The sequence below is a fragment of the Wolffia australiana genome, chromosome 18, assembly GCF_029677425.1.
Source record: "Wolffia australiana isolate 7733 chromosome 18, ASM2967742v1".
Classification (NCBI taxonomy): Eukaryota; Viridiplantae; Streptophyta; class Magnoliopsida; order Alismatales; family Araceae; genus Wolffia; species Wolffia australiana.
In genome coordinates, this window is record NC_135852.1 from 10,658,737 (window position 1) to 10,670,662 (window position 11,926).

Genomic DNA, 11,926 nt, shown 5'->3' on the forward strand with positions numbered 1-11,926 from the left:
CATGGTGAGAAGATTTTCTAGATTTTCAAGAAAAGTTAAAGAAGAAGACGTGAAGATCCAAGCACCGAGTGATCGTGTGGATACTTCAAGAGGCCAGACACGTGAACGGCTTCAGAACGATCTCAGAGCGGCAAAGTCAAGGGTGGAAAAAGTTCCCCAAAATGTACAATCAATTTTTGATTTTAAAGATCGATTATGAATCAATAAACACGCTTCCGCGTCCATGGAATCATGTTTTCCATGGACGAACCAAAGCACAGAACCCTACTAAAGAGGCCAAAGAGGTACAAGTAAGCCCCAAATATAAATGCTCAAGGTAAGTCATCTGTTTCTTTTGATTCAAATGGTATTCATTTCAACATTTATATACAGCTTACGATTTCTAAATAAATCAATATGGGACTACTAAGAACAGATATTTCATAAAACTATGGGCCAGGCCGGGCAGTGAAAAAGGCGCAAATGAACGCGCAGGCCACCGTATACACATAATTATGAATAAAAAAACTCATGGGCTTCGTACGCCCGAGCCCAAGTGATAAGGTCAAATGAGGGTAGTCATTTGCATGCATTAATCATCTTAAAACTCCTGAATTTTAGTTGATGGGGGCCGTCCTGCCTCAAGGATATATTTTTCTATTTTTGTTTTCTGTTTGTTTGTTTCGTTTCCCTTAACTAACTTGGGCCCCCTTCTTCCCTATAAGGAGGTTGCCCCTTGTAAGAGAAGAGAGCCAAAGTTAAAATGATTTAAAAAATGTAGCCCCTTTGTGTTTTTAGGTATTTTAAAAGTATTTTGAGAGTTTTTTTTAGTGTTTTTCAGAAGTTGGAGAGATTTACGAAAATGCTATCAAGATAGGCAGTTAGGGTTTCTTCCCCTTTCTCATCGCCGGAGCGCTGCCGCCATCCTCTACAGCAGCAACCGCCCAAAGCCTCTTGATGTCTTGGGCTGCTCAATCGGGGTGGCCCGATCGCCCCTCGGCTTCCTTGGCCATTTACAGCCCTCAAGGCCGCCTCGGGCGACTAAGCCGCCGTGGCCTCCACGGTGGCCTCGGATGCTTTGGCCGATCACAGCTGCCATGGCGGCCACGAGCTCCACGGACGCAATGGCTGTCTCCTCGACCTCCACGTCTTCCTCTGGCCACATACGGCTGTCTCCGGCTGCCTACAACCGCCTCCGACTGTCTACGGTGGCCTCCGTCCACCTAGGCTGCCCTATCAAAGCGACCCGGTTGCCCCTCGGCCGCCCAGTCGCCCGATCGCCCATAGCTGCCTTGCCGCCCATTCGCCCTTGGGCGCCCGACTGCCCTCGACCACTCGACCCCCCCTCGGTCTCCCCTTGGCCTCCCCGGCCATCTGTAGCCGCCAAGGCCACCACGGCTGCCTAAGCCATCTACGGCCTCCACGACGGCCTTGATCACTTTGGCTGGTCACGGCCGCTGCAGCGACCACGACCTCCATGGCCGCAATGGCTGCCACGGGGGCCACAGCCGCCACTGCCGCCACCGCCGCCAGGCAGCCAAAGATGCCCTACCGCCTGATCGCCCTCAGGCGTCTAACCACCGTCGGCCAACCAACTGTCGTCGGCCCCCCGGCCACCCTCGACCGCTCAGCCACCCTCGGTCACCTGGCCTCCCTCGACTGCCTGGCCACTCCGATAGCCTCTGGTTGCCTCAGTCTCGATAGCCGTCGCCCGCTGATCTCAGCGGTTGCCTACGACCGTCCAGGCCGCCTTATCAACCTCGGCCCGATCTGGCCCAACCTCTGGCCGCCTTTCGATGGTCACGGACTGCCCCAACCGTGACAACCACCTACGGCTGCGTCATCCACCGCCAGCCGTCTACGGACGCCTCTGGCCTTCTCCGGCCACATACGGCCGCATCAGCCTCCTCCGCCACCCCAGCCATCCTCGGTCGTCCCGGGCATTCCCAACTGACCCGCCCATCTTCAGCTCGACGACCTCAGCTGCCCTCGGCCCCACCTCGGCTGCCCTATGCCTCCTCGCTCGATGGCCCTGCCGCCGTCCTCACTATCACGCTCACTCCCGAGCATGTATCTGGGCGTGTCAGCGCCACCGTGTCCACACACGCCATATGCGCGCCTAGTGTCTATTAGAGTAGTTACGAGAAGAACAGTCTCCAGACGACCCGTCGCCGCCACTTCACTACCGCGAAGTACATGCCGCCCCAGGATGAATCGTCGCGCCGTTGCCGCTGATTCTCACGTCCGTCTGCTACTAGTTAGTCACAATCTTCTTCGTCATGGAAGCGACGTCCGATATCTCCATCGCTGAAGTTCGATAGAATCTAGATGCAGCCGCTTATGCCGCTGCGCCATTCTGCCGTCACATACCCGCCGCTATGGTCTCCTAGCGAAGCTTCAGGGGAGATGATCGTTGGATGACACGCCACTGCTAGTTTACCGCTGCGAAGTGCATCCCGTAGTAGGATATACAGCCGCCGCTCCGCACCGCCGACGCCTATCTTTGTCGCCAGATAGCAGAATGAAGCTGGGCCCACCCAGTCACCGCTGTCGAAGCGTCCGCCCCGTGCTGCCACTCCACTGCCCTGCCCTCCACTCCTTGTCGTGTAAACACGAGCCGCTCGATCCTGGCACGTCGTGTTACATCATTAGTTCAACACGACCAAAAACTCTCATTTTACATAATAATAAGTTCAGGCCTTAAACTTTTTCCAATGATTAAAAAGCTAAAATTTTCCAATCAATTGAGGTTTCCATCAATGCTCTGACATATATTTTACCCGTTACATAGTTTGTATTTGTGTTTAGAGGATTTGAGGGATATTTCTAAACAATGGGATATGAATCTAACAATTTCCCTAGTATGTTGACTTTTCAGGTCAAAGGTTGACTTTTGGTGGTTATAAAATTACAAACCTTCATGAGGAGGTCAAGACATGATTCTTGAGGCTTGGGACAAAGTTTCAGATCAAAAGGAGCTATGAATAAAAAGATGCAGGCTAATCAGTGGAGCTGACTCAACCAATAGGCCTGTGTGAAGGAGCTTGAAGAAAACCTTCTAGAAGGTGCTTGGAGGTTTTGAGGATGGTCAAGACACCTGAGGAGGACTCCAGCTGTCAGTTGTTGTTTGGAGGAGAGCCCAGGGTCAGGATCCAATCTAGGATTCATGAGGTGGAACCCATCCATCCATCCATTCCAGCTCAAATCCAAGGGCTAGGGATGATTTTTAACTAACTCTAACCAACTTGGTCTTTTCCCTCCAAATTTGACCGGAAGGGAAAGATTCTGATTGGTTGGAACCTGATCACATGGATTAAGGCCTCAAGAACTCACTCCTGGATGTTCATCCATGATCCAACAACCAGGAATGACTGAAAAAAACACATGTAACCTTATAAAAGGGCCCCCTCACCCTCCTTGAGGGTATCCAAGAATTGAGTATTGTTTTGTTCCACTTTCTCCATCTGTTGAGCTTATTCCTAGGTCCACCTTCCTCTTGAAGGTACAAGGAGTTTTCTGAGAGCGTCCTGGATCTTGAAGCCAGTTGGTAGGGAGCTGAAGAGATCACCTTGGGCCCCTTAGGTGTGACAAAAAAGGTTCCTCTCTACTTCCCATTATACCTCCTCCCAGTTTTTCCCTAAGCTTCTTTGCTATAAACTTAGGAAGATAGCCAACGTCCTAAGCTTTCCAATGCCTACTCACACATGTCAAAATGACTTCGGGAACTCCAGATATTGTCATTTTGGTCTGCTAGACGTGAGAGCATCTCCGTCGGCGCAACTAGCGGCAGAGCGACGAAGCCCAGCACACAGATGGGCACTTCTGCCCGCGCAATCAGCAGCGGAGCACCCAAAGACTGCGCGCACCTCTCTCTCATCACTCAACTTGTCGGGAATCATTCACGAACTGAGTTAACTCAGTTCAGTAACGATTCGGACAACTCTCCCTAATCTGGTTCAACAACTTTGAACCGGATAAGTGAATTACAATCTTATTAACTTCAGAATTTTTTATCTCTATCTAGAGACAATAAAAAATTTAAAATAAAATCTCAAAAATTATTCTCTTTCTAGACTCTTTATGTAAATTTTTCCATACCTAGTAAAAATAGTATGCATGTTTTTTCTCTGAAAATAAAATCTCTTAACAAATAAAACCTCATCAAAGAGACTTGTAAAATCCTGAAACTTAAAATTCAGATTGAAATTCATCCTAATTAGCTACCTAGCTCCCTGTGGGATCGACCCTTACTAATTACTAGTAGTAAGATAACAAATTTGTTGATTAAGTCCATACTGACCTTACAAACAAACTAGTTAGTGATCTTTTCATTATCAATTTTGAACCCCTAGTTTGGACAAATCACCAAGGCCCAGTCTGGATGGACTTTTCTTAAAATCTAGGTTTTAATATTGATCGTTGATCTTCATTAAGAAGATCGAATGGTCAAGATCACTGTCGATTTAATTTATTGTTTTTGTTTTATTTTCAGGCGCCAACTCAGCGAGGGGTGCCAACTTAGATGAATCAAACGTGAACACATGGACAATTAACGCTGATATGTCACTGCTGACTTGACACGGTCCACCGGAACTGAAGAGGGTCCACGGTTATGATAAATTTTAGCCGTTGAACCCTCAAGGTGTGGAGCTAACAATCTAGGGGCATTCTTGACTTCTTCTTCCTCTCGCCGCCATCTTCGTCACCAGAGATGTCATACCGATGATGAGAAGATGGATTTCTGCCGATTTATCTTCAGCCATAGTGGGGGAAGGTCCCATACCGGTCAGGAAGGTCTTTAGACCATTCCTGACCTATAAAAGGAGCTGTAGAACACCAAGAAAAAGTCTTTCGCCGCTGCATTTGAATCTATTTTATGAAACAAAAATACAACAGAGGAGAAGATCCTCCTTCTTCTCATTTCTCTTGGGTCTCTCAGTCAACAGCAGTGACAGAGCCTTCACCTGATGGGAGATTAGTAAGGGCAAAGAGTGGAAGAGCGAGAAGAATTCGTGAGCGAAACCTGGAAGACCACGTCGCCGAGCGTGGAGATTTGAAGCCCACGGCAATCATCCACTCGACAGCATAGTCTAGTAAGTCATGAATTTCGTTCACCTAAACCTTATCTTGATTGCAAGAAATTTAAATATAATCAACCTAAAATCTTATAGAATGCATTTTTGTTCATTTGAGCATTTCTTCAAACATGCGATGTGCTTGTCTTCAGCATGAATTTTTAACAGTCTTTAGTTTTAAATCAATTAGAATTATATAAAAATAAACAATAAAATTTAGGAAGTTATACTTCCTATTTTACAGACCTCCTAGATAAAAAATACATTAAAATTTATTTTAATCTTTATGAAAACACATTGAAATCTATTTTCTTCTTCTATGCATTTTATCAAACACCTTGTTTTCAAGGCTTGACACACACATTTCTCCTACTAATTGAATTCTAAAAATTCCCCAAAAAATTCTAAAGTTTCCAATCAACCTCTACTATCTCTATATAAAATTTGAAGTCTAGATAAAATATATCGGGGTAATTCTCTTTAAAAAAAATAGATAAACTTAATAATCTTCATCATTCATATAGTTACCTATTAGTATTATCCTGTTAGATTCTTTTTCTCCATTCTCCCAACTCATTAATTAATTCAACCTCTAAGAGCCAGTCCCTGTGGATACGACCTTACTCAACACAATAAAATTCTGAGTTTAGAAATTAAAGATTTTATTTGATTGACTCCAAAATAATAACAACGACAATTTAACAACCCCTTTTTGCTCTATCATTTTACCAAATTTATTTTATTGATACTATCTTCATTTGATCATACTTCCTCCAATTGACCTACCATTTTCTAGCCTCATCTTGTTATATGGCTTCTACAAAACGAATTCTCAACTATCTTCTTAATCTTCTAGTTGTATACACACACACATCCCTTCATTCTTCATGTTTGAATTTATCTGTATGTTAATACTCATCTTGCATTATCTTTCCTCTATTTAGTAGCATATTTTTATAAGTTCATTCTAGTCCCTCCTATTCATATATGTAATGGTACTTGATTATTATTTTCCTAACTTTCGTAATACATGTCCTCTGCCTAAGATATTCATACTTAATATTTTATTATTTTTTATCCATGTAGCTCTCAATTATTAGCATCAGCTCGTTAATCCCTAATGTTTCTATCTCACTATAATCCACTTCATATCTTATCAATATCTTCTTGATAAATTCATTACATTCCTAATCACTTACTCATTATCTAATAGTCATTTCGTTATTTTCATCACCCTACTTTAGTACTATACGTGGTATTGTTAGCAACCCCTTCTACTACATCATAATTATGTTAGTAATCTCGTAATATCTAAATTATCATATGTTTTTTATTCTGTTATTGTATATTCCTTATATCTTTAGTGTCTCCTAAAACATATTATAACTAGTTTCTAAAATTATTTTAATTATTTTTTAACCTTCTTACTATTTCTCTTTAATCTACTCCGATTTAATGCTTGTCACCTTATTATGAATTTATTATTATTCTTTACATGCATTATTATACTGCTATTTAATTCCACTTTTCCCTACTATTATAATATCATTTTCAAATATTAGATAAGGTATATAAAATATGAGATAAGGTGTATTAAACAAATAATATAGATTGTCTGATAATTAATTTTAATACAAATTAAAATAAAACAGCTTATTTCAATTCTGGTGGAAAATTGAAATAGTTCAAAGGGAAAGTCCATGGAGTAAGGTTTCACTTTAGCTGCCATGATAAAGTCCACCAGAATCATTCTTGCCATAGAACCACATTATGATGGAATCTGGAAAATGGATGAAGTGTATAATATAACATAAAATTACACATCTGAACAAGCTACCTGCAATAATCCAATTACAGATTGAATAAGACATTCCTAAGTTAGAATATGAGTTTTGATAGAGTAATCAAATCTTATGTCTTCATTGAGAATAAAGAACCTAAAATTAAATCACATTATTGAGAATAAAGATCCATAATAAAAAATGGATGAAGTGTATATGATATAGCCTAAAATTACACATCTAAATTGGAATGTGAGTTTTGATAGAGTAATCAAATCTTATGTCTTTACTGAGAACAAATAATCTAAAATTAAATCACATTATTGAGAATAAGGATCCATAATCAAATCATATTATGATTATGGAATCTGGAAAATGGATGAACTGAATATGATATAACCTAAAATTACACATCTAAGCATCCTAGCTGCGAGAATCCAATTACAGATTGAAGCAGACAGTCCTGAGTTAGAATATGAGCTTTAATAGAGTAATCAAATCTCATGTCTTCATTGAGAATAAAGAACAAACCATGTGAGTATACATGAAGACTAGTGGGAGAACAAATACAATCAAAATTATCAGATTCTTTATCTACAGGATTTTCTACTCATTGAGAATGATGTCATTGAAAAAGGTATGGCTATCGAATATATCTTCTCCATGAAGGGATTTAGGAGAAGCAACCGACATATTGAGAATACGGATCTATAGAGATATGTCAAAAAGGTTATTATTATTATCCACATAAATGAATATAGAAATCATCACTAAAATGGGGTTTCTAATGGATAACTCTATGATAGGTCCATGACACTATGATAGTAAGACTGTTCATTTACACCATTCTATGTGTAAGCCCTAAAATGACCTAAGCTCTGTTATGCACACTAAAATAATATAAGATATTTACTTGGTGTCTGGAGAAGGAAAAATAAATATTTTAAATCATAGAGAGGATGGATTGAAACTCAAAGGTACATAAATTGAGTTTCCAATGATATCCAACTGGTCGAATTAGAGTTATGCTTATAAATCATAAATATTTCCCAAGTATCTGAACTTCCAACTTGATGAGGAGAGCAGAGTACATCACTGTAGCTGAAGCCTCCATAGAATAAACAATAATATAAATTTACATTACTAACCTTGGAGTCGTGTCTTTGTTTCATTAGAGGTTTCATTAGAGGTTAGTGAACTTGCTAAGCCACTTCTTTGGATCATAAACCCTATTTCATTGTTGTGTGAAACTTATGGTAAGATACTTCTCTTCATTATAAAGTGAAATAGCATAGGTTTCATTAGAGGTTAACGAACTTGCTAAGCCACTTCTGTGGATCATGAAGATCATCTTTAAAAGGCAATTACACATCGAAAGTGTTCCATTGACCAACAATATAGCAGATCCATAGATGAAGCCATTAGCTAAATGTCCTTTGAGCATCACATGAAAACAAAGGGTTTGCTCGCTAAGAGTAATTGGCTTTTGTCCTAGTGGAAGATTAATGGAAATATGTAGCCGTCAAGCCGATCATACATTCCATATCTCGTTCCATATTAGTTAATAGAATTTATTCATTATAGTGCATGTGTGACGCTTATAATGAAATCCATGAATACATTATCAGACATAATGAATTATGATTAGACTGTACTGCAGATATCACTAATATTTAAACTTGTGTTCTAAATATACCAATTTTAAGATATTCAAGAAGGACATTCAAATGTCTGGATAGAATAACACCATCTAGCGCACTCATATGATGAGTATGACTAGTCTCGTATCCATGACAATGGAGACACTAATGATAGATAGTGGCTGCTCTTTAATCGAAATAGTTGGCTGAATAGATCCCTATGAATCCTTGAATGATATTATACCAACCTATGATTCAGGTTGATTCACGTCACCGTTGTGTAAGTGGTCCTTTGACCTCAAACACTAAATACGTCTTGTGGATGGATAGTTGCATTTTGACTATAACTTAAAAGTTCCTAATCATGGAACTCTAAATAGTCTTATTTAGGGTGCATCAAGAAGTTCACGAAGATGATTGAGTTGTCAAGACGTCATCCTCCACCCTTGATATAAAATGAGACAGATCAAGGAAGATGATGTGATGAAGTCCTTGGACACTGTAGTGAAATATCGTACAAGAGTTATCTAATGATAGTTGAATGCATCAATACCAACTCAGATGACTGATTAGGTTTTAACAGCTGACCATAACGTAAGTCATCCTAGGGGCATCAAGTGGCTGAACGACTATACATTCACAATACTCAATTACAAAAAGGTTCAGTGAGTGAGTCGATATACACTCCTTTGTATCTTCTTGGGCACATGTTGTAGCTTGACAACCTACAGGTTAGAGACTCTATGTATCGATTGGATTAAATTGATCCAAGAATAAAAAATCTATATGATGATATAGTTAAGTAATTTTTAAGGTAAATAAAGGTTATTGGGACATTAAAATCATTAACTAGACTAATACATGTGTCTAGAGGATCACACACATTTGGTCTTTTGCACGTCAAAATACCTGCTTAAAGTTTGTTGGTTTTTTATTAAAAATCCCCACTTAGTGTAAAGAATCGGAGGCCTTGAACTAAATTTACCTAGGCCAGAATTATGCAGTTCTCTTCCCTTTCTTCCCCCTTTTCCCCACAGCTCCTAGAGGGTAAGCTGATCTTGTCAAAACAAAGGAGGACATTTTATGTGCCAAGGATTGTGTGGATATGCCTAAAGGCTGCACACATGAGTAGCTCAACACATCTCACTTTGGGATCAAAGAAATCATGAATGTGATCCGTATCGAAGTGGTTAATTTCATATTTTTGTCAATGTCATTATGATTATGTTCAAAGTCTTCTGCTGCGAATCATTCTCAGATTTATCCATATCTAAGAAAATTGTTTCGTTCATGTCATGGTTAAGTGATCCTTTGACCTGAGACACTAAAGACACCTTTTCATGGATGGTTGTTTTTTGACTACGATATTTGAATAATTATTTATGATATTCCAAACCTTCATAGCTTAGATACAACAGCAAGTATATGGAACTAATTGTGCGGTGAATAAAGGATTGTCCAACCTCGGTATTGGAAAAGATAGACTCGACAAAGAAGATGCGTTAAATTTCTCACCATATAGGATAATGTCTTCTCCAATTATCTATGTCTTGCATCAATCATAACTAGAATGTCATGTTATGGTTTGGTGGTTACCAAAACCAAATTCATTCAATGGTCACATTCAGATGAAAGATTATATGTACACGATAGCATATGGTGCTAAAGGTTACATCAAAGGGTTGGCATATTTCTTATCATCTTTCACAGCATTAGGTGTAATTGGTACTTCATGGGCTGATGACTTGAGAAATTCATGGGGTCAAGTTGATCCTTGCTTAAATGTTGAAATATATAATTAACAGTTTTGGCCAATAAGGTTAATAAGACATTGAATATATTCAATAGATTGATACATTGGCCTAGAGAGTCACATACATATGATTTTTATACATTGGTAGATATAACATAAGGTTGGGTATTTTATGAAATGTTCTCAAGGACAAAGACAAGGATATTTTATCAAAAATTCTTAGAGATTTTAAACTGATGGGCACCCTCATTTCATAACCATGTGAGTCATTTGAATGACATCCCCTTTCTTTACTTCCTCCTTCCCAAATGTTTCTTCCAACGAGACTAAATGGATATGAGATCTGATTTGAAGCATCAAAGGTTCAAGAAAGACGACGAGTTTAAACACTCTAAATATCATTTGGATACGTCAATCAGGAGTACAACTAAACCACATGAATAGGCTCATTATGTTCTTGATTCAATCCGTATAAAGATGATGTTTTGGTTCTATATATGATCCTTGGTTTTCTATTATGTATTTGATTAATTTTTTGGCTGTGCAATCGAGTTCAAATGATGTTGATTGACGCCAGAAAATCCCAAAAAGAATTCTGAGAAAGTAATGAGCAAGTCCTGTTAAAAAATATCTCGTTTATGCTACAACTGGCTTAATATTTTTTCAATTTTGTAGAGATTAGGACATAAAATTAAACTATTATCAACATTAATTAAAAATGGGGTTAGTGTTATGAGCTTTTAAAAATAAAGAGGTACCTATTTTAGATCCAGTAACATAATGGATTTGTTGGGTTCTAGAGGCCGTGACGTTGATGAAGAAATCAAAACGACATGCATCGGAAGACTTTTGCGAACTCGTACGACATCAATAAAATCATGCAATGAAGTACCTTTGCAGAAACTGCATCCGTGATTTCTTGGATCCCGGAGTGAGACAAGTCAAGCTGCTCAAGTGGGCAGCCTCTAGACATATCCACGTGATCCTTGACAATCTCCGTCATTGTCATTACGTCATCCTGATCGCATCGGGGATGGAGAGGGGGTATGGGGACAAGGGAGAAGAATGGGAAAGGCCCCTGAACAATTTTGGCATGTGTGAATTTCATTTAGGGCCTTCCCCTGTTTATACTAAGTCAGTATTTTTCATAAAACCCCCAAAACTTGAGTATATCTTCTAACGCCCAAAAGACCATTTGCGTGTGAACCTCTAGGCCCATGTATCAGTCTAGCTAACAACTCTAGTGGCCCAATAACCTTTATTGAGCTTCCAAATTAATTAATGTTGGATCGATTTAACCCAATCGATAGGTCGAGTCGCCAACACGTGGGGTGCCAAGCTATACCTCATACTCTAGAAGATACAAAGCATTGTGTATCGACTCACTCATGGAACCTGTTCTTCATCGATTATCGTGTACGTATAATCCCTCATCCACTTGACACTCCTTGGACGACTTAGGGTATGGTCAACTGTCAAAACACTAATAGGTTATCCGAGTTAGTACTAATGCATTTGGAAATCATCGAAGAACTATTCTCCGATATTTTACCGCCCTCGCCAAGGACTTCATCACATCGTCTTCCTTGAGCTGTCACCTCTTATACCGAGGGTGGATGATCTCATCTTGACCACTCAATCATCTTTATGTACTTCTTAATGCACCCAAACTAAAACAATTTAGGATCCCATGATAAG